The sequence below is a fragment of the Papilio polytes genome, unplaced genomic scaffold (assembly GCF_000836215.1).
Source record: "Papilio polytes unplaced genomic scaffold, Ppol_1.0 DF820678.1, whole genome shotgun sequence".
In the NCBI taxonomy this organism is placed as follows: domain Eukaryota; kingdom Metazoa; phylum Arthropoda; class Insecta; order Lepidoptera; family Papilionidae; genus Papilio; species Papilio polytes.
In genome coordinates, this window is record NW_013528526.1 from 1205517 (window position 1) to 1227897 (window position 22381).

At 33.4% G+C, this 22381-nt stretch overlaps 1 pseudogene; it reads right to left on the minus strand.

The window, feature by feature from the left end:
* Nucleotides 1–15296: 15296 nt before the first annotated feature.
* Nucleotides 15297–16214, minus strand: LOC106110294 (annotated as a pseudogene).
* Nucleotides 16215–22381: the final 6167 nt, after the last annotated feature.

Here is a 22381-nt window from a genome sequence, read left to right on the forward strand (position 1 = left end):
GCGGATTGGTATTTGAAGAGTAGTCAATTGATTATAAGACATATTACAATGGAGCTAAGGTAGATTTTCCTCATATAAGCATACCGATTAAGTCTGCGTGAGTGGTACATTATAGAACCTCCGCAAACAATAGCTATGTTAATGTATTGATTCAAGCGATCTGTTAATTATTTGATCTGACACGCCTCACTGACATGTTTGACGTAGAAACTATATTAAGACACAATTCAATATTATGTTTGTTCATATTATGTAGATAACATATTAAGATATTTGTACTGATACAAATTAGACTATATTGTGTGTCTATACTTAATACTAGTACTCGCCACTACGTCCGCGTTAAATTAAAAAAAAATGTAAAAAAATATTTCACTCACAGATAAATTGCCTTTCTAACGGTGAAAGAATTTTTAAAATCGACCCAGTAGTTTTGGAATTATCTCAATATATAGAAAAATACAAATCTCTTAATAACATTATAGACAAGTGTAGATTATAAAGAGGAAAGATTTTTATTTTTGTATATATATTGAAATATCTCGAAAACTACTCGGCTGATTTCAAAAACTCTTTCGTCATTAAAAAGATACGTTATGACATAATAAGATTGGCTATATTCTTTATTCCTTTTAAATTTCTAACTGGTGAGGTCGGGAACAAAAGCTAGTCTGTATCTATGCTAACATTGTGAAGAGGAAAGATTTGTATTTTGGGATTTTTGGATTTTTGTACGTATTAGATTCACACAAAAACTACTGGACCGATTTTAAAAATTCTATAATAATTAGAAAGGTAATTTATCTGTGAGTAACAAAGCCTATATTTTATTATTACAACTTTTACCAACTATTAATAAACAAGTAAGAAAAAAGTATGGATGGATTGTGTGAAAGAGGATATGCTTAAGAAAGGAGTGGATTCAGATATGATGGCTGAAGATGTATGGAAAAGCAGCACAAACTGTGCCGACCCTCCGTAAGGGATAAGGGCAAGTGGATCATGATGACCAACTATTAATAAACAGCGTATTTCCCGACCTCGGCGTTTAAAAATCACTAGATTTTATTTTTTTGGCTAACGCTGGCTAAACCGTTAGAGGTATATAAAATGATGTATGAATGAGTTGTAGATCTAAATAAGTTCTACAGAAAATTCCTCGACGGAGAAAAAATTTCTTTATGTATCTCACTGTTTATTATTTAGTAATATACTAAAGAATTTTAATAATGATAACAAATCTTTATTTCAAGAAAATCTAATATTTGTTTAAATTAAATTTAGATTTGGATTAATATATAAAGTTTGTATCTCATTAAAACTGAAAGTTAGTTCGTCTGTATGCAGATTTGAATGAGGTAAATGTTGAGTCGTGTCGGACGTGAGGCGATACCTTCATAACGTTCGGACTAACAGCATAAGTTTATATTTACTGCTAGCTTTTGCTCGCGACTTCGCCCTCGTGAATTAAAAACTGATAAAAAACATAACCCATGTTACTCAGTTATAACATAGCTTTTAATGGTGAAAGAAATTTTAAAATCAGCCAAGTAGTTTTTGAGGTATTATACATCATCATCATCATCACCAGCTCACTATACGTCCCCACCGATGGGCTCGGAGCCTACCCTAATATAGGGTGACTAGGCCATAGTCAACCACACTGGCCAAGTGCGGGTTGGTCGACTTCACACATATCTTTGAATTTCTTCGCTGATATGTGCAGGTTGCATCACGATGTTTTCCTTCACCGTAAGAACGTCGGGTAAATTATTATTTATTATTAGGAAACTATTTAATTATTTGTCTGTAATACAGTTCCATATGTTACCGTACTATAAATATGGATATATTTGTCACTATAACAATTATAATTATATCCCTTGTAGTAGTAAAGTTAATAAGGAGTTCTAATCTGTCTATTACATTTGTGTTTTTTCTCTCTACCGAGTATCCAAAGGACAAAAAGCCCTTTAACCTTTCTTAAAATAGACCTGTTATATATAAAAATAATTAATCAAAACAGATTACTTCGTTTAAAATAAATATAAACGAACTTTGTATTTATACGTAAAGTCGCTGAAATTCGATGTTTCCACTTAAGGAAATATTGCCTTATTCATTGCAACGAGACTCCGCCTCTTCCTACAAGCAACGCATGAGATAGCAGTGAGTATAAATGAGGATAAGATACTAAGAATTATTCCCAACTGTCGCCCCGCTCTGTCCCCACGCGAGAATATAAAGTTTCATCCGTCCCACCTTTTAGTCAAAATAACACTAATAAGGATGGAACCGTTATGAAATAAAATAAGTTCCAACCGTCCTCTCGTCGAAGGTGGGACGGATGAAACATTTTATTCAAATCTGTCCTCATGTGGGGACAGAGCGGGGTGACGTTTGGGAATAATCCGATAATTTTTCAATGTCAAATGACAAATTCAGTGCCAATAAAAGGAACCTAGCTGTGTATCACTAACCGACATTATTTTCGTAAACACATTTATAAGCTACGTTGTATTGACTGTACTTGATTGTAGCTTTTGAGGTGGACCGCCAGTTTCCCCGACTGTACTTACTGATACATACAAAGGCATCATTAATAGTGTTTAACATGTCTTTCTATATACGACTCATTATCTTCAACCCTTACTGCGGCAGTTATAAATGTTTTCCACATTGTTGTGCACAAAGCAGACAACCGCATCACTGACACACTGTACCTGTACAGAGCATGCAAACAGAGGGTTCTTTTAATGTAAAGGAAGTACATTGACCTGTGATTTAATTTTTGCATTATCAAGTTGAGAACGTTAATTTCCTACCCATTAAGTGATTTCACATTAATTATGCAAAACTTAATTTATACTATAGTTTAGAGACTGTTGCGTGTTGTCCAATTAATAAGCGAATTTACTTCTTTTAGAGTCAGTCCCACCAAATTGTAAATTGTCTGATAACAATTGAACGTGTAAAATATGTGATGGAAATATCGGATTTTGTTCCCTTATCTAACAGTGACATTTTTGAGCTATCTGAGCTTCTATTGACAGTGGTGGGACAGGCCTTTACTGTTGTTTTATTTTTGTATCTGTGGGGTTATCTGTAGGTTGATTTATGCTAAAACATGTAGACAAGTCAATTCAGACTGTTTGTAAATAGCTTTACATTGATGTGAGCCAAAAGCCGATGCGCATCGGTATTGTTTGTTTCCACGAAATGACTGTTGGAAAGTGGATATACGATACAGTCAGCGACACAAACAAATCAAGATATAAATTGGTATATTAATTTGAACTTTAACGCTTAGTGTTAGAGTCTATTATACAGCGTGTTGATTACTTTGTATAAAAGCTTTGTTGTAGGGTGTACTGTTAACAGTTTTCGACGCAGTCTGCTAATGGATTTGAAGCGCAACATTGTTTTCGGATGCATCGCAACAAATGGAAATCGGACATTTGCAATCAGAAAGGTTTTTTGTGATAATTTGCATAACAATGTAAGTGTATGGATTAATGCGACGTAACTCTAATATTCCTTTAAGTATTCTATCATGTTCAAAAAGTACCGTAATTTTTTTTTTAAAGGCGGAAAAAAGAGATTATTTGAAACAAATCTTACTAATATTATAAATGCGAAAGTTTAGATGGATGGATGGATGTTTGTTAGCATTTGTAGCCTAAACGGCTGAACGGATCTCCATGAAATTTGGCACAGGTTTAGAGCGCACTCTGGAAGAACAAATAGGCTACTTTTTATCCCTGGAATAGTTATGGTTCCCGTGGAATTCATTAATTTAGTTTTTTAATGTTTACTCGATCATTCTGCAACGGTTCAACATATCTTATTGAAATTTGGCACAGATATAAAACAAAGTCTGGAGTATACGTGAGATAAGGTTCATCCCCGAGAAATGTCCGGTTCCCGAGGGATACGTAGCTTTATGTAATTTTTATAGTTTGTATCTTTTCTAACACCACGCGTAGGAAGTCGCGGGCAACAGCTCGTAATTAATAATTTCTCTTCTTTTGTTATTTTTATCATCAAGGTGTGCATCTTTGACTAAACTATCGCACAACTGATGTGCGATTGTCAATTGTTTCGCAGTCGATTCAACTGTTTTGTTACGCAACTAAAAATCGAGTGCGTGCACGTCCATGTAAGGTCATAGGACTCAAACCGAGACTAATCAGTTGTGCGATAATTTCGTTTCAGGTGCGCACGCTCTAGTCTATTCCCAGAAGATTGTGAAATTTTATTTCTTCTAATTACGGTTGACTGTCCACAAACAGTTTACCAACATAATATTCTATATTCAAAAACAAAGTTTCAGTTGCAATAAACCGTTTTCATTAAGAACAAAGGAGTAAGTCTCAGGATGCATCTAACGATATCGCTCCAACTTCTCTGACTCAATTTAACGGAACTCGTCGGCAATTTGCACAAATTGGAGTGCGGTGGAGTTGAGTTGGGCGTTATCGTACCCGAGTACAGATGTCTTAATGTGTGATGCAGTCGCTAACGTCTTTAGTTCTGTTGCAATTACTTAAGGAAGTAGCTAATCGGGAATCATAGAAGTTATTCTGCTTATCTTAATTAAATGTTTTAATTATAGTTTCCTATGCTGTAGTACTGATAAAAAAAACACTATTTATTGACCAAAGAAAATTATGAAAAAGAACATAACTTACAAAATTATTATTACTGAAATAAAAAAAAATCTTTGCCAAAAGGAGATGGCTCAGCTGATGCGACCTTCAGCTTGTCACTAAAGGTTGCCCTGGTTTTCAGCCTTGCATTTCAGCCTTTATTGTTGACTTGACTATACTTGTATAAGTCACTATGACATAGACTCTTTCTATTTTAGAAATGTATTTCTATGTCTATCTTATGTCATTTCGTTTTAATTAAAAACTATTCTTCGCACATGAATTCGTTATGAGTATTTTTATCATCATAGTCAGCTATATACGTTGCCACTTATGGGCTTGGAGCCTCCCCTAAGTTAGTGGTAACTAGGCTATATAACTCAGTGCGGGTTGGTTCACTGTACTTATTTGAATTTCTTAATCGATGTGCAGGTTGCATCACGGTGTTTCCCTTTACCGAAGAACGTCAGATAAATGTAAATAGGTAATTCGTAAAACATATTGGTTCAAGACGGGATTTGTTCCCGAGACCTAATTTTACAAACGAAGTTCTTAATTCCTAACCTACCAACATTATGTATAAATATGAGCAAGTATTAACACCGTATGAAAAGTGTGTTTCGAAGTATTTTTTTCTGATATTAAATCGTAAACATTGCATTAATTTCTTGCTCGTCTGATCCATAAATATTAACGAAGCCAACGTTTATTGTTTTGTTTTATTTCGGTCTCGGGAACACGACAAACATGGAGTTATACTAATTATTCTGCCTTTGGGCGATTTTACGATCGAATACATTTTTGGATACGTTTTTCATAGCATAGCTTACACATTAGGTATTTTTAACCGAAGCAGACTGTATGGTTTATTTCACCTTTTTTTTTTACTTTTTTCTTATCTAGTTAGTTAGTTGTAAGAAAATAGAGTGTGGCAGTAAGATTAGTATATACTAATATTATAAAGTGGAAAGATTTTGTTTTACGTAAAAAAAAAAATTAAAAACAACTAGACTGATATTAAATATTCCTTCAGATTAAAAAAACTTCTCGGTTTAACATAGGCTATCTTTATTAATGAAAATATATTTTTTTTAAATTTAGCGTTGACAAAGTCAATTGGTTTTAATGTTACGTTACAGTATATAGTTTTAATAATTCAAATTAAAAATATGTTCTCGATCTTTCTTTAAAATAAATAAATAAAATGGTATTTTGCACAAGATAGCATTCAACAAAAGACGGAAAGCTTTTCAGCAGAACCACTGAAACTGATGTAGATAGGACACACATCAAAATTTCATGAATAAATGAACACGTCAAAAGGCATACAGGATGTTATCTCAAATCAAACATTCACATTCAAGTGGTACTTGGAAAATAGTGGTGACTTATTAAATAATAGTATGATTTTGGAACCTATCTGATATAAATTAAGGTCTATATTAGAATAACTGTACTGTAAATATTTATATTTAATGTACAGATATAAAACGTTAAAGTTTTTACACGGTTAAAGTTTAAATGGCTGAACGGAAGAATGAAATTTGGTATAGATGTAGAGGATATTCTGGAAGAACACATAGGATACTTACTTTTGTTTTTTTTTTATTCCTCGCGGGCGGAATCGCAGGCGGAAGCTAGTATTGAAATAATAAAAAAACTGGGCCGATTTCAAAAATTCTTTCACCATTAAAAAGCTAAGTTATCAGTAAGTAACATAGGCTATGTTTTTTTTTTATTTTTTGTTAATTTTATGCAGGTGTAGTCGCGAGCAACAGTTAGTTGTTAACATACTAACATTTCTTTGAATTGCGGGATTCGAACACACGACCTCTAGATTTAGTCCGTACTCTTATCCATTAGGCTATCGGTGCTTCCCTTACAATGAAATAGTATTTTTTTATATTATAAGTTGGCAAACGAGCAAGCGTCCACCTGAATCCGCCAAAATGGCGAAGCGACCGCTGTCCATAGACATCCGCAATTGCAAATGCGTTGCCTACCCTTATCCGACAGGGGAGGAGACGCACATAAAGAGGATATCTCCCCTTCCCATGTATCTCCTCTTCAAATCCACTTCCTCTTCCCTTCCTCACCTTATAAGAAAAGGGTGGTAAAGAGAAAGGGACATAAATTAGGCCTCCGGCATTACACTCATCAGACGAAACACGGAATTGCTTCCATTTTACGCCTGTCTTCTGTGTGCCGGCCTATTCGTGCTAAAATGTTAAAGCGGGCACTACCACTGTAAAAATAGATAGATAGAAATAGATACCGTTACTTCTATAATATATACTTATATTTTTCACATAAAGATACATAAACCAAAAGTCAATCATCGACCCCATATTTCGCGTACAATAGACATAGCTTCAATATGCGGCCTCTAAAAGGGATCGGGTTTTAAAGCTGTCGCGTTGAGCGAAGCAATTTACTCGTTTGATTGATGCACGTTTTGGGTATTACACGGCGCTATGCAGACTTATGAAAATCCTCTAAAGTCACTGATAATAATAAATATTCAGAATGGAATTGTGATTTATTTCATCCTTTAAACATTTTACGCGCTTTTATTTTTATTTTCATAAAACTTAGTTATTAAAGCATTTTAAATAGAATATAAATGTATTTGTTTCTGTTTATATCTGAAGGTGATCTATATGAATCTATATCTATACTTTAATATTGTAAAGAGGAAAGATTTGTATTTTTATATGTATTAAAATAATTCTAAAACTACTGGGCTGATTTCACCATTAAAAAATACGTTATCAGTGAGTAACATAGGTAGTAACATACACATGTTTTATTACTTTTTAATTTCACGCAGACGAAGTCGCGAGCAACAGCTAGTAACTACTTTTTAACTTTAGTTGCGTTGGAGTCTTTTAAATAATTTCGAATTAAAACTAGACACTTTTTAATATCCTTCCAAAGTGCATGTCTAAATGTTCATATCTCTGTATATTACATTGTCTATCGGTTTGTCGGAGGGCCATTATGGGAGAGTAAACAAGTGTAACAGCATTTACATGACTCCTTTGTGGCTCGCGCGGACGATCGCTGCGTTTGAATATTTTAAAATTCGTTTAAAAATTGCTTTTAAAAACGATGCATCGATTCAAAACGTATTTCGGATTGAGCACTTCGTAAAAAAATCAAAGAATAGCTTTGTTTGATTATCTTTGACAATTTAGTGAAAAATAGTTGCCAATATTTCTTTACGCCTTTTTCTATCACTTTACGTCAATCGTACTCATACTAATCTTACTAATATTATAAATGCAAAAATTTATATGGATGGATGTTAGTTAGAGTTTGTAGCCTAAACAGTTAAATGGATCTCGATGAAATTTGGCATAGACATAGAGGATAGTCTGTAAGAACACATAGGCTACTCACTTTTGTTTTCTTTAATTCCACGCGGACGGATTCGCGGGCGAACGCTAGTACTAATATAAAATAAGTACAGATGTAGATCATAGTCTGGAAGAATAGAAACAATACTTACTAAGTTTTTAATTTCTCGCGGACAAAGTAATGCAGGGGTGGCAAACATTTATGATCAGAAATATTTAATGCGGTCTTGATGTGCCTATCGAATAATTTTTACTGCGATTATTACGTCACTACCATGGTGCACCTACTTCAGAATTTTTTCGTAGTGTTTTTATGATTATCCACTTGCTCAAATGTTATGTCGTGTGCCAGTAGTTTTTTTTTAACTTCTATTTTTAACTTCTACGGACTCTTGGTCCGTACTCTTTTTGCATAGTTTGTTTTTTTTTGTTGCATAATCCGTATGTCATTAGTGAGTTCCCTTTTTTTTATACAATTATACTACTGCTTTTACTTATACTAGCGCGACAGTAGTTCGCCACCCCTGGACTAGTGAATGTTGCTAGTAATGTTTCCCAAATTAAATAATCATAATATACCAATATGTGATATTGACATTTGATCCAGCTTGTATATTAATTATGAAACCAACAGAGCGTATCAGTAAACAAGCTGTACGAGCTGTTATAATTTGTGCTTAACATGTAATTAAAGGGTTGCATACTGTCAACACATCAATGTTAATATCAAAGCACTCGTATTCTCTTTATAGCGCGCTCAATTAGCTCGCAATCGTGAAGCGATCACCAACCTTCGGTCGATTAAAATTTTCAATGCGTCAAAAAGCCGGTCAGGATCAAAGGGAGATAGCCTATTCATTTCAGTGGAAAATATAGCATGTATCAATGATATACATTTCTAGATACGTTAAAGTATTTTTATAACTGGATTCCTAAAGTATCTTCAGATCAATTATTTACATTTTGAACTCTACATTATTCAGTGTTGGATCATTAATTAATACCACAGTTTTTGATGTATTTGTCTAAATAATGTTGTAAATAAGAAAGCTTAGATGGATGGATGTTTGTTAGAGTTTGCCGCCTAAACGGCTGAACGGATCTCGATAAAATTTGGCACAGGTGTAGAGCATAGTCTGGAAGAACACATAGACTATTTACTAAGTTTTTTAAAATTTCGCGCGGATGTAGTCGCGGGCGAATGTTAGTTATATTTAACTTAAACACATTTTTATGTTGTTAGGTTTAATTCTATATTTCACATTCATGCTCATTTTACGTTAATATAAAAAAAAAACATTTTAACTTTCTTTAAGCATTTGGTTGGTAACACTCAATTTTTGACATAAAAAGAAAAGTGATTTTACTTTGTTAGCTAATAAATTCATTGTCTCTTCTAGCATTCTTATTCCACGTGTGCGTGATTGGGTGTTTATTGAATCAGGCTTCCTGTTATTTTGTTTCAATGGCCGTGGAGTTGCGGCCGCGCAAAAAGCTCTGCGGTCTCAAAGGCTTCATATCATGAAGGGAATCTACACATGTGGATATTCCACGTACTTTCGCATGTGTGTTTTGCGATATTTAAGGACGGGAATACACGTGTAAGTAGCTAGTACGATATCATTTTGTGAAGTTACAATTAACACTGACGCGACTGTTCTCATACGATCTCGTTAAAATGCGACGACTTGGTGCCTTGTGTATCTACCTTTATGTAATTTATTATGACATTTTCGTGAACAAAAAGAATTGTGAGGTTTTTACTTTTACGAAGTCGTTGAAATTATACACAGAAGAAAAAATAACTTGAAAACTACTGCAAAGTATAAACACATAATGTAAAATTTTCTGTGTAAAATGAAATCTCCTGGGAAACTACGTTTTTCACGATCACCTTCCTGAAAGAGGAAAAAAGGGCACGTATTTTTCAACGACAGTGATACGCCGATACGCATTACAGGTACAAGCACTTGCTATGTTAAAAGCGCGATGATTTTCATACCAATGCACTCCCCTGTCTCCCCTTGCATTATATTGTCAAAGACCCCGAAGTGCATCGCTATATGTATGTGAGTCATAGAGTAATGTAGGTATAGAGGTGACGAGGATGAACCATAGAGTACTGTTTTTTGTATTATAGCCACTAATAATGTAGAGTTTCGAAATTGTAGTTACACAAAAATACAATTAAGCGTTGTTGACTAACGCCTAGACACTCCTAACTTAGGGTAGCCTTGAAATGGGGACATATAGTGAGCTGAAAAAAGAATTAGTTATGTACTGTGTGTTTAAATTAAGTTAACTAACTTGAAATGCAAAAAAATGTAACATTTATTTAGGTTTACGTATAAAATTTTTAATACTGGTTGTATAATAGGTGTGCTTTCATATTTAAGAGTGGTCTCTGGTCATTGCAAAAAAGGTGCATAAAACGGATATCTTAACGTACTAAGACATAATAAATAGTTGACATCTGTAAATATCCTTGAAGTAGTTAAACTTTTAAAGTATTTTAGCTATTTTATGTTTTAAACTTCGGTGATAACAATTACTGCATCGATCACCACTTTTTTTAGGTTTTTCAAATCTTATGAAGTTCAAAGTTTCAGTGGTCATACCAACTATCGGTACTCCCCTATAGGGGAAGTCGACAAAGCAGTGGTGAGTAATTACAGAAAAATGGGGAATAAGTAGGTCAGTGTGTATGTGTGCGTTAAATTAAAACATGCGAGCTCACGCGGCGGAGTAAAGTATGCGGCAAGGGTTATGAAGGTATAGGCAAATGTGTTTATCATAAATATCTACAATACCTGTGATTAGAATGTCTTATGTCTCCGTAGTGGGTTTCCACAGTGCTCTCTAGCTGTCTACATCCTGGGTTCTGCGTTTGGTATCGGACCATGACACGTCTTGCCTTCACGTTGAACGCTATGAACATCGCCATATTTGTGTAGGATTACCACGCTTTTGGTTTACATCTATAGATAAAGATTAATTCTAACATGACCAGTTGACTATATTGTTTGACAGAAAAGGGCAACACAGGTTTGTGGATTACATAATCTCATGAAACCCAGGTCACGTCGGACAGGACACCGGTGGTTAAAACCGGTTCTTAGTGACCACCTTGTAGTGTAACGAGTGGGACATTGGAATCTCTGGTGGAACCCACCTGTGTAGCATTGTGTCCTCTTGTAGCCTAAAGTAAGCGCAATAAATAAAATAATCTTAAGCTATCTTTGTTATATTAAGAATGCGAATATTAAGATGGGCAGATAGATGCCTGTTACAGTTTTAAATTTGGCATAGACGTAGAAAATAGTCTAGAAGAACACATATGTAAATTTTTAGCTAATTAAAGTTCAATTGTTATATTAATAGTAGTATATTTTTCTGAATATCCATCACATATCAGATCTGTTTTTTAAAGTATTTTATGAAAATATATAGAATATGTCGTAAATGTAGTGTATATTTCAAGCAGCTTTAGGTCGTAAGAGATAAAAGCACTAGAAAGGAGCGGTCGTGTGCTTGCATACGCGATCGCTCATTTACCGAGAATCAGAAAATACATGACTAAAGTGGAAAGTGCCGCTTGTAACTCATAAGAGCATTTCTTGTATGTTTGAAAAATCTTACTAATATTATAAACGTGAAAGTTTAGATGGATCTTTTTAGCCTAAACTGCTGAAGGGATTTCGATGAATATGTATAGATGTAGAGGATAGTCTGTAAACAGAGGTTATTTACTTTTTAAAGCTAGTATTTTATAAATGTAAACCTAGCGATTAGACTGAGGTTAAGGGTTTCTTTTCTTTACTAATTTCTTATTTAAATTCAAAATTGGAAGTATTTCTGTGCTATCAAATTATTTTTTACATATGACAGGTTTCTCAGTTACATTTAACTAATCGTTAGTGTTTTTGTTTCGATAACTTCATGAAATGTAATTCCAATTTTACTCCATTGAAACTTAGGTCAAACCAATACTAATCAATCATTAGCTAGTGATGAAATAAACCGAAACATCAGAAACCTAGAATTTTAACCATATCGCTAGTGGTGTAAATGTATGCATGTCGAAATTCATTTGTCTGAATCGTGTTGCAGCGCAGTTCAATTCTGTAATTTCGTTCGTACGTCAGTATTGGCACATTCCATCGTGTTGCAGTTAATATGTTTTACTTGGACGTTTATTAAAGTGTCCATGATTAGATGAACTTTAAATTGATTAAAGTGATGTTCTAAAAGGTTGATGAGGTTGTTAAAGTAGTTAAATAAAATTACTAAACATAAGAATTTATTGTATAGACTGCTTTTATATGCTGCTGCTTGTATATGCTGGTATACTAAAGTTCAGAGACAATTGAGGTGTTTCTGTAATATAAATTTCAAATTGACATTAAGTGTTTGCCAGTTAACTTATGTTACTACATCAAGTCAAGAGACAAACATATATTTCGATTTTGATTGGTTCCTATTTAAACTTAATATTACTTTACTAACCTAGTTATTTGTTGAAAGTACCAATATGTTTAAGTGTCGGTAACACAAAATTGTATAAACAATGCCTACCGCTCGCCCTTTCGCCGCCCTGTCATTGCGATGCAGAATGACGTCATTGAATCCAGAGATGGATTTGGCCCATAATTCCTGAACACAAAACTCGCACCATGACAAGAAATTCATTTGAGAATTACACCAGCTTTCTTACACATTGCTCGTTGCAAATGTTAACATTTGACAGTTGGTTTTAGTGAAGCAGCAATGGTTGGTGAATATAGGTATGATCGTGTTTTGTTTATTTGTAATTGGCAGGTGACGTTGTCATTTAGGGAGCTGATGGGTAGACATTAGGGCGTCTGCATCGTTGTGGGCTGGACGCTTCCATTTGTTAAGGGTCCTGTGTAATTTTGTTAATGCGTCCAGATAACGGGTTGCTCGGAAAAAAGTGAACGTGGAAAATATGTCAATTGACAATACCGAAGGGGTTACGGGGTGGTATAAAGCTGGATATCCAACAAAAAAACCTAAACTCAACATTTTTGAAATACTTTTACTTGAATAAACATTAGTAGCGACTTCTTATAAAAACTTAACAATTACTAGCTGTTCCCGTGCGGCTTCATCCGCATGATTATGAAAATTTTATTTTATTGTTTACATTTGCCAAATTATTAATTGCAAATGTCAAAATGATATGACATGATAACAACCTTCACAGTCTTGCTTCCTTAATGTTGGTTTTTTCCCACATAAGGGTTTTTATCCAAAATTATTACCCCCTAAGTTTAATGGCTTGAAAATATATAGCCTAAAGCGTCATGCAAGTGTAGGGCTTTTTATTAAAAACAGAACTATTCAAAAATATGCTGTAATTGCTGACATCTTAGGCAACAAAGTAGTGTGTGTTTACGCTTTATTATAATAGTATAGATAAATATAGCTACATTCACGTTTTCAATTCCATAGCATAATAAAAGAAAATTACACTGCTATAAAACATCCAACGCAGAAGGTCAAAATTGTACGTAATTTCTCTTTCATTTTCCGAGAAGTCGTTCATAAATTTTCCATCCCTTTGTAGTTGTAAAGATAAACCTTGAACTATTCTCGTCTAAATGGATATCTAAGATCATGCAGCGAGTCCTTGTCCTTGGCAATGGCTTTGGCATTGAATACAGTTTGTTCCTTTTGCAACTTCAAAATCTTATTAATATTATAAATGCGCTACCAGATGGACGGATGTTTGTTTGTAGCGTAAACTGCTGAACGAATTTCGATGACATTTGGGCATAGATTGGATAGTCTGGAATACATAAGCTACTTACATTTTTTTAAATCCAGGCAGACAGAGTCGCTAGCGTAAGCTAATTATTTATATTACAAATGCGAAAGTTTAGATAGATGTTTGTTAGGGTTTGTAGCCTAGTCTGGAAGAACACATAGGCTAGTTTTAATCCAGGAAATAGTGCGTGGGATATGTTATTTTCATGTTTACAAATATTCGCGATAAGCCCTCAAGATACATCTTCGTCGATGTTAGTATGGTGGTATAAACTACATGTGTTGTACGAACTACCCATGCTATGTATACTATATAGGACGGAAATTAGAAGTATTTTGCGTCCCATTTCATTAGGGAAAAACAGAAGTTTCTTTTTAATTCGTATTGTTACACGTAAAAGTCTAATTACAAGCAAAAATCTAATTTCATTATACGATCCGCTACTACAACTATTAAAACACATATTTATAGTTTCTTGTAAGTATTTTGTACTGCAAAAGTTAAATTTTGCTGACTTTATTTTTAAATTGTTATTTTAGTGTTTTAGATTATGAAAATTTTATTTTATTGTTTACATGTGTCAAATTATCAATTGCAAATGTCAAAATGACATGACATGATGACAAAGCATGGCAACCTTGCTTCCTTGATGTTGGCAGCACCTTATGGTCTCTTTCCCACATTAGGGTTTTTATCCAAAATATTTACCCCCTAAGTTTAATGGAGTGAAAATATATAGTCTAAAGCGTGACGTAAGTGTAGGGCTTTTTATAAAAAAGGAATTATTGAAAAATATGCTGTAATTGCTTCTTAGGCAACAAAGAAGTGCGTGTTTACGCTTTATTATAATAGTATAGACAGATTAGAAGAATTGAATCTTTTCTTTATTATTCATAGTCGTGTAAGGAACAAACTTATAGTCCTTGACATTCAAGCAAGGCTATGCAACAAAGAGCTCCCACACAGCACGTGTACATTTTAATTTAATGCCTTCTTGTGTAAAGACGAGAGACTTTCCGCAGAGAAAACTTTTATTACCCTTATAAATAAACATTGATTTTAACTTGTATTTGTTTTCTCTTTTAGAATATTCTTATACATTTTGAAGGATATTTTTCAGTGTTATGAAAAAATGAATAAAAGAAGTGACAGAAGCTAGGAGCTATAAGGGGAGATTCTAATTTAGCTTACAAACTGTTTATTAATAGTTCCGAAACATTATTAATAATGTAATATAGCCTATGTTACTCACAGATAAATTACCTTCCTGATGGTGAAAGAATTTTTAAAATCGGCAAAGTGGTTTTTGAGTTATTTCAATACATACAAAAATACAAAAATAGAAAATTTTTCTCTTTATAATATTAATATAGATAAAAAATGCAGGAAAAAAGTATATTTCAATGTTTTGTTAATATTTGTATTAATGAATTTAATTCATACCAATTTAGCAATAGATCGAATTAATACAATATTAAATTAATTATTTAAAACAATACTTTAAAAACCTTTTGGCATAGGTGCAAGCAAGTTATCTTCCAGTCCTATTTCTGGCTGGAACTGCTTCATTTTGTAAATCCCGTTCAAACCTCTTCTCGTGCCCCAACTGTTTGCTACCAACCAATATTTCGAACCATCTTCTTCTCCATAACCAATTACACGTACACTATGCAAGCCATTATAATAACCGTACTTATGAACGTAAACTCCATGAGTGTATTGTTCAATATCAGTATAAATATTAAAAGTTGCTTCTATAGGTCCATTGGTGACTAATTCAGCTTTGATTTGATCTTCATTTGATGGTACTTTGTAAACACGACCGCCGTAGTTCTTATCCTGATTATAATCTGCACCATTCAGACATGCCCGGGAACAGTATTGGTCGTTCACTAATGCGTCGTTGTCATAGGGTTGGCAATCATAACTTACAAGTCCACTATTGATCCAGAATTCAAAGGCTCTTGTAGGGTTGCCACCAGTACACAATGCTCCGTCATGACAGTTGCTGCAGCAACTTAGATCTTGTTCGGAGAGATCTTTGTTGTTATTCGCGTGGATGCAATTGCGATCAGTAGCGGTGGTAGCGGTACCGAACATCCAACAGGATCCGCAGTTCTTTTGATCGTATATCTTACTTATTGAGGGACAATATGACCATTTGTCTCTAGCATCGAATGATTGAGGCAAGGTTATTGCACTGATATCGTGGTTCACCATCGGTAGGTTAATTTCATGGCTTATGTAGCTGCAATGCTTATGATCGGAATCCAGACCCTCAGCGCCTATTTTAAATGTAAGATTCAAACTATTGAAATATTCAACGAATTCAGATGTTTCTAATGTTTTGAATTTGGAATGAATTTCTGTATCGAATGCTGCGGTAACACCGATTATTAGAACTAAAAAGTAAAACATTTTGAAAACTTTGCGGTCGGATTGTAAAGTAAAGAACTAATTTCGCGTACATAGTTTTTATATTGATTTTCAAGTTATAATTATTTAAGTTATTACCATAAAGAATATTACATAAATGCGACATATGAAACGCACTAAATTCCTTTGCCTTGCAATAAAAATCAGTAATTAAAATAAATAAATAATTTATGATGTAGTTATTTGTTTACGTAGATATTTTAAATACCGGTATAGAAACACGGAATGTATAATCTATACATATAATAAAATTGGAGTGTCTGTTTGTAATATCAAAACAAAAATTCCAGATTTCGGAAAGATAATGTGTTTGCGTTGCTGATAACGAAAATCGCATTTAAAATGTTTTCGTCTGTCTGTCTGTCCGCAATTTGCGTTTGTTTCGGATAATCTCCCAAACGGCGGGGCGGTTTCGACCAGACTTTACTGAAGTGTAACTGACATAGACGGGAATGTTATAGGCTACTTTTTTATCTTATAATTGAGCGGACGAAGTCGCGGGCAACTGCTAGTTTTAAAATGTAACTTGAGACCTTAAATGTTTTTACTAATGGTTTTTATTACATGTCTGAACGTTTTGAATTACACATTTATGCAAATGTTATTTTTTTTAAACGGTTAAATTTGCATTCATTTGAGGCCTCGTTTTTGGATGTTCAATGGGACATGCGGGATATAAATATTGTCTCGTTTTTTGTTTCTTCCGTTTAGCATAACACCCCGGGGCCGGATGATTATGCGTCGCTTAAAAATAATATTAACCTTCTAATATAAATGACTTCATTTTTTGGATAAAACGTAGCGGAAATAAACTGAAATTATACAGATGGCTTTCTATCTTTTGCACTCTTTAGTTTATATCTGTTAAATATTAAATATTGTGTTATTTAATTAGGGTGAAAGCTTGGATCGGAGTGATTGACCATTTTTCTACATTCATACATACCCTTAACAACCTCCTTCGGGCGTATGTTCCTTCAAACTATGTCTTAAATTATAATATTAAAAAGAAAAATACTTAGTCCTACAAACATATTACCGTTTTAATTAGTTACCTTTGACATTTTAATTAAAAAGTTATTACGTAGCATGAGTACATCCGGCGTAGCACCTATAAAGCATAAATAAACTACGAGCTGCTACGAACCCCGTAGCAGTGCTACAAAAGTGCCCACATCAACTGCCTAGGTGTTACATCTTTAACGCCCCAACCCTCTTTGCACCCCTTAGAACGTGTACATGACGCTACTGACCTATATGAAACTACCCTCTGCTTCTTTACAGGTATTTCAATTATTCAAAGTACCCTCGTAGGTTCTGTTAGGGTTGGTAAAGATCGTAGCAATTTTATATGCAATTCCCTTCGTAAAAGTTACGTGACATTTTTCTTAAGGGCAGTACATACGAAGCAAATTGTAATCACATACAATTTTATCTTAAATCATGTATTGGAAAGATATCGCAAAGAAAAAGTTGTATCTTAATCAATTAATGAAAGTGTACGCAGTAAAATCATTGTTAAGCCTATTAGTAATGCAGACGTCGTCTTGAAGTTAGGTTATCGACCAAGTTACGAGCGTGAAGCGATTTAGAACAATAAATTTGTTGGACAATTAAGGTACCGTTCTAACATTCGTTTGTTCATATTTTTAAACAATAATTGTAATAACTTGTCTATTACTTATATTACCTCTTAAGAAATGATTTGATTGCTTTGAGTTCGATTTCGGAGCTATGAAAATGAACTCAATGCATAATCCAAGGTAATTCAAGCTCAATTTTTACCAGATAGAATTCTGTATGGACGTAGTCGCTATCCTACTTTATTATGATTACTTAAGTGTGTTGAATATTGTTAGGAAATAGTAGGAAACGGAAGGAAAAGGGGGGTAGTTTTAAAAAATACTTGCAAGGAGTCTCACAGGGCTCAGTCCGACAGTTCGTCAGTCGCGCATTCTCAGTCCGACAGTACATTTATTTCTAGTCGTCACCATGGAACGTTCGATATCTTTACATACTTGATTTGTGTTAGTTTTAACATTATTAACAAGTATTGTTGGTATGGCCGATCGTCCATATTTTTTAAATCATTTGTATCGAAAAATCTAAACATGTATTTTATCAAAAACGAATTTAAGACGGTGTAATTTACGTATGATGATGCTGATGGCACCGACTAGTTTCGGAGCAGTCGAAGGGTAATGTAAAACGAAAGTTTAGTTAATTTAATTTATTTAATTATGGTAACACAAACGGTACGTTTATCACTTATACCACAGTCTATCTTACCATTGACGACTATTTATCAATGTCTTGTCTGGGGGCCGACCATCCGATTACATCGTGACATCTTCATTTTGCCTCCCCCGAGTTCTTAAATTTACTTGCTGTTTGACTCGTGCCCGTTATTAATCTGTTACATCATTAATTAACATCACTCCGGTTTATCCATTAGCGTTTGATATCTTTTAATGAAATACCTTTTGTTTTTAAAAGATTATCAAGGGCGTTGCTTCTTTGTTTCTTTTCAACTCTACAGCCATTTGTGGGCCTTGGCTTGGTCCGGCAACTTTTTTATTTCAGCCTTTTTCTGGCCACGGTCCTCCAGTTTATTTCTTTGTTGTTAGTGTTTATTAGAGCAACGTCTAAGCCAGGTGTGATGTACCTTTTGTTATCAACTAGCTGTTCCAGTGCGGCTTCATCCACATGAAAATATGACAACTTCATTTTATTGTTTACCTTTGTCAAATTATCAATAGCAAATGTCAATATGACATGACATGACAAACCTTAGCAATCTTCCTTCCTTGAAGTTGGCAGCAACTTATGGTCTCTTTCCCACATTAGGGTCTTTATCCAAAATATTTACTTCCTAAGTTTAATGGCGTGAAAATATATAGCCTAAGGCGTGACGTAAGTGTAGGGATTTTTATAAAAAAAATAATTATTCAAAAATATGCAGTAATTGCTGACATCTTAGGAAACAAAGAAATGTGTGTTTACACTTTATTATAATAGTATAAAGTGTAGATGTACTATTTTTTAAGTAATGTTTAAACAATTCATGGACATTTTAAAGTTGTCTTTGTGATTATCGAGGACATCATTCGCCTCAGTAAACATTTTTATAATGTAGGTATAATAAATAATGTTACTAAGAGGTGTGCCGAAAATATGGTGCACTTGAAATCAGTTAATTGGGTAAATGGAAAAAAAATAAAACGACTTCATCAATATTTTTGTTATTAATAATAGAATATTTTTTTAAGGATTATAACTTTTATCTAAATACTCTGTTATGTAATTTAATTCGTTTTATTCATATAAATTTTCCATAAGTTTACTTTACAATATTTAAGTGGAATTTTCCACTGACGATCTGCACTTCGTTTCCCTACTCCACGGACGGAATGCAGATTGCAGGCCAGGTGTTTCCGATGTTATTACCATTATTAGAGTAACTTTCTCATATAGCGATTGCAATCTTCTTTTATTTCTGACTAGAAATTATTTTAACGTACTAACAGTAATATTAACTTCAAAGCCAGAAATACTTGTAATTCTTCAGCACATAAAAATATTGTTTTTAAAATAATTTAATAGCTTTTGTTTAAAAATAATAAAAGCCATACACATTATTTAATTCTCTACGAAAAGTATATTTGCCGCTATTTTAGTATAATAAATTAAAGTCAGATAATATAAGTGATTTAAACATTATTAACGGTTATGGAAATAAACAGTAAACCTAAGAACGCGCACACACCATTTACTAAACTAACAAACAACTGTTTAGTCTCGCTTTGATTGCTATGAGCTTGTATGGAGGTACGCACATTACTGGAGTTTTAGTTGTGCAACTAAACAGTTAAATGCTGCGAATCGACAATCGCATAACAGTTATGCGATAGTTTAGTCAAAGGTGTGAGTCGCACTAAAAATGTGAACAAGTCTATCCATTTCGATGTCTGTGGTATTATTGCGATGCCAAAAGCATCGACGGATTTTATAAGATGCGTTCGAAAGATTTATTTGAAAGTGCATTTCTGTGTTCGACGAATGTTATGAGAATAGTAAAATTTGTATAAATAATAATTTTATGCTATAAAGCGACGGGAAAAGATTGCGAGCTTTGAAAATCGTGAAACTGAATTTAAAATAGATATACTATATTTTCATAGAGCTATGGAAATATGAAAATACTACCTTTTGCATGCGACTCCGTTCTACTGAAATTAAAAAAGTAAGTATCGAAATCCCTTCAGCAGTTTAGGCTACAAACTCTAACAAACATCCATCGAAACTTTCGTATTTAGTGAAAATATGTGACTGTTATTACTACGTAAATTTTAGGAACAGTTAAGCATTTTCATTTTAATAGTATAATTTTATTATTTGATCCATTGGTAAATTAAAGGTTTTTGAAAGGTGTCAAACAATATATAGAATTAAGTCGTCATTTACAAGTGTACTTACTATACTATAATTACTAATTAGTAACCCTAGACTTTAAATTATAGTACCTAACACACCTATTTTACACGAGACTAACTACTAGGTCATTAAAATAGAAGCACCCTTTAATTTTACACACCTCGTACAATTGTCTAGAATCTAGTTTAGCCATCTATCTATTTCTCTGTACACCTCATTACACGAACACCTGAATACGTAGGTAGTGGTTACACAAATTGGAACCCCATTTACTTTACGACTGACGCCTTCACAAGCTGTCACTGATCGTAAATTACACGCTGGTATCAAGACATCATTTTTTTCCATTTTAACAGAGATTTTAAGAATATATATAGAATAGGCGCAGTGAAAAATATTCACCGGTAATTTCTCTGATAGGTAACATATCAGTTGTCATGTTTAGTACGCCATCTCGTGTCCTTGTTTGTAATAAAAATTGTAATAAGCTCCATCTTTTGTTATAATTAAATACTATTTAGTGACACTTATTGACAACTAAATCATACTAATATTATAAATGCGAAAGTTTAAATTGATAGATGGATGTTTGTAAGAGTTTGTAGCCTAAACAACTGAATACATCTGAATATAATTTAGCATAGATGTAGAACATAGTCTGGAAGAACACATAGGCTACTTACTTTTGTTTTTTTTTAACGCGAAAGTCGCGAGTGTAAGCTAGTTAAAAAATTATAATAATTATATTTCCATACGGTTTTGATGATATCAACGTGATGAAAAATATCTCAAGTGAAATGTCTACTATGCTTACTCTATGTATGTTTTAATCTCTTTCCATTTTAACTATACGTTCTAGTGATGTGCACAAATTACACGGCCGGCTTGGAACCGAACCAGATGCAACGAAACACCAATTAAACTGACATTAGTCGACGAATATGATATTAATACGACTGCCGGCGATCAATGAATTAAAAATGTTCTAACAAAATTGATGTATCAATTTATATTCTGTATCATAAAATAGGTTTTATTTAATTAAATTCATTTAAAAAGTAAATAAAAACTTAGGAGATTGTATGATTTGAAACATAACCTCTCTAAACTTAGGTAACTCTTTTTTTTCATAATGTAATTTTTACTCTATGTCATGAACATTGATTTATTAATTACATAAATTAAAACAAAAGTAAACCAATGAGAAGATTGTATTATTTTGAATGATAACCTTTCTAAACTTAGTTTTTTTTATAATTCAGAAATTAACCTTTGCCGTGCCATAATTAATAAACATAATTAAATAATTAATCATACTAATTTTATAAATGCGAAAGTTTAAATGGATGGATGTTCGTTAGAGTTTGTAGCCTAAACGGATGAATGGATTTCGATGAAACTTGGTACAGATGTAGAGGATCGTCTGGAAGAACACAAAGGCTATATACTTTTAATTTTTTTTAATTTCACGCGGACGGAGTCGCGGGCAAAAGCTAGTAAAACATAAATAAATAACATAATTAAAAAATGAGCAATGTTAAATGTCGTTCGTCGTATGCAGTCTTTTATTAGCGACAGGTTTAAGAGAAATCTATACTTATCTACTTCTTACACATATTACGAAGTAATATATTTCTTCCTTCATATGTGGAATATTCTATCAACATATTAACAATGACCACACAGTAAATTGCTATTGTTAAGTCTACGAATGC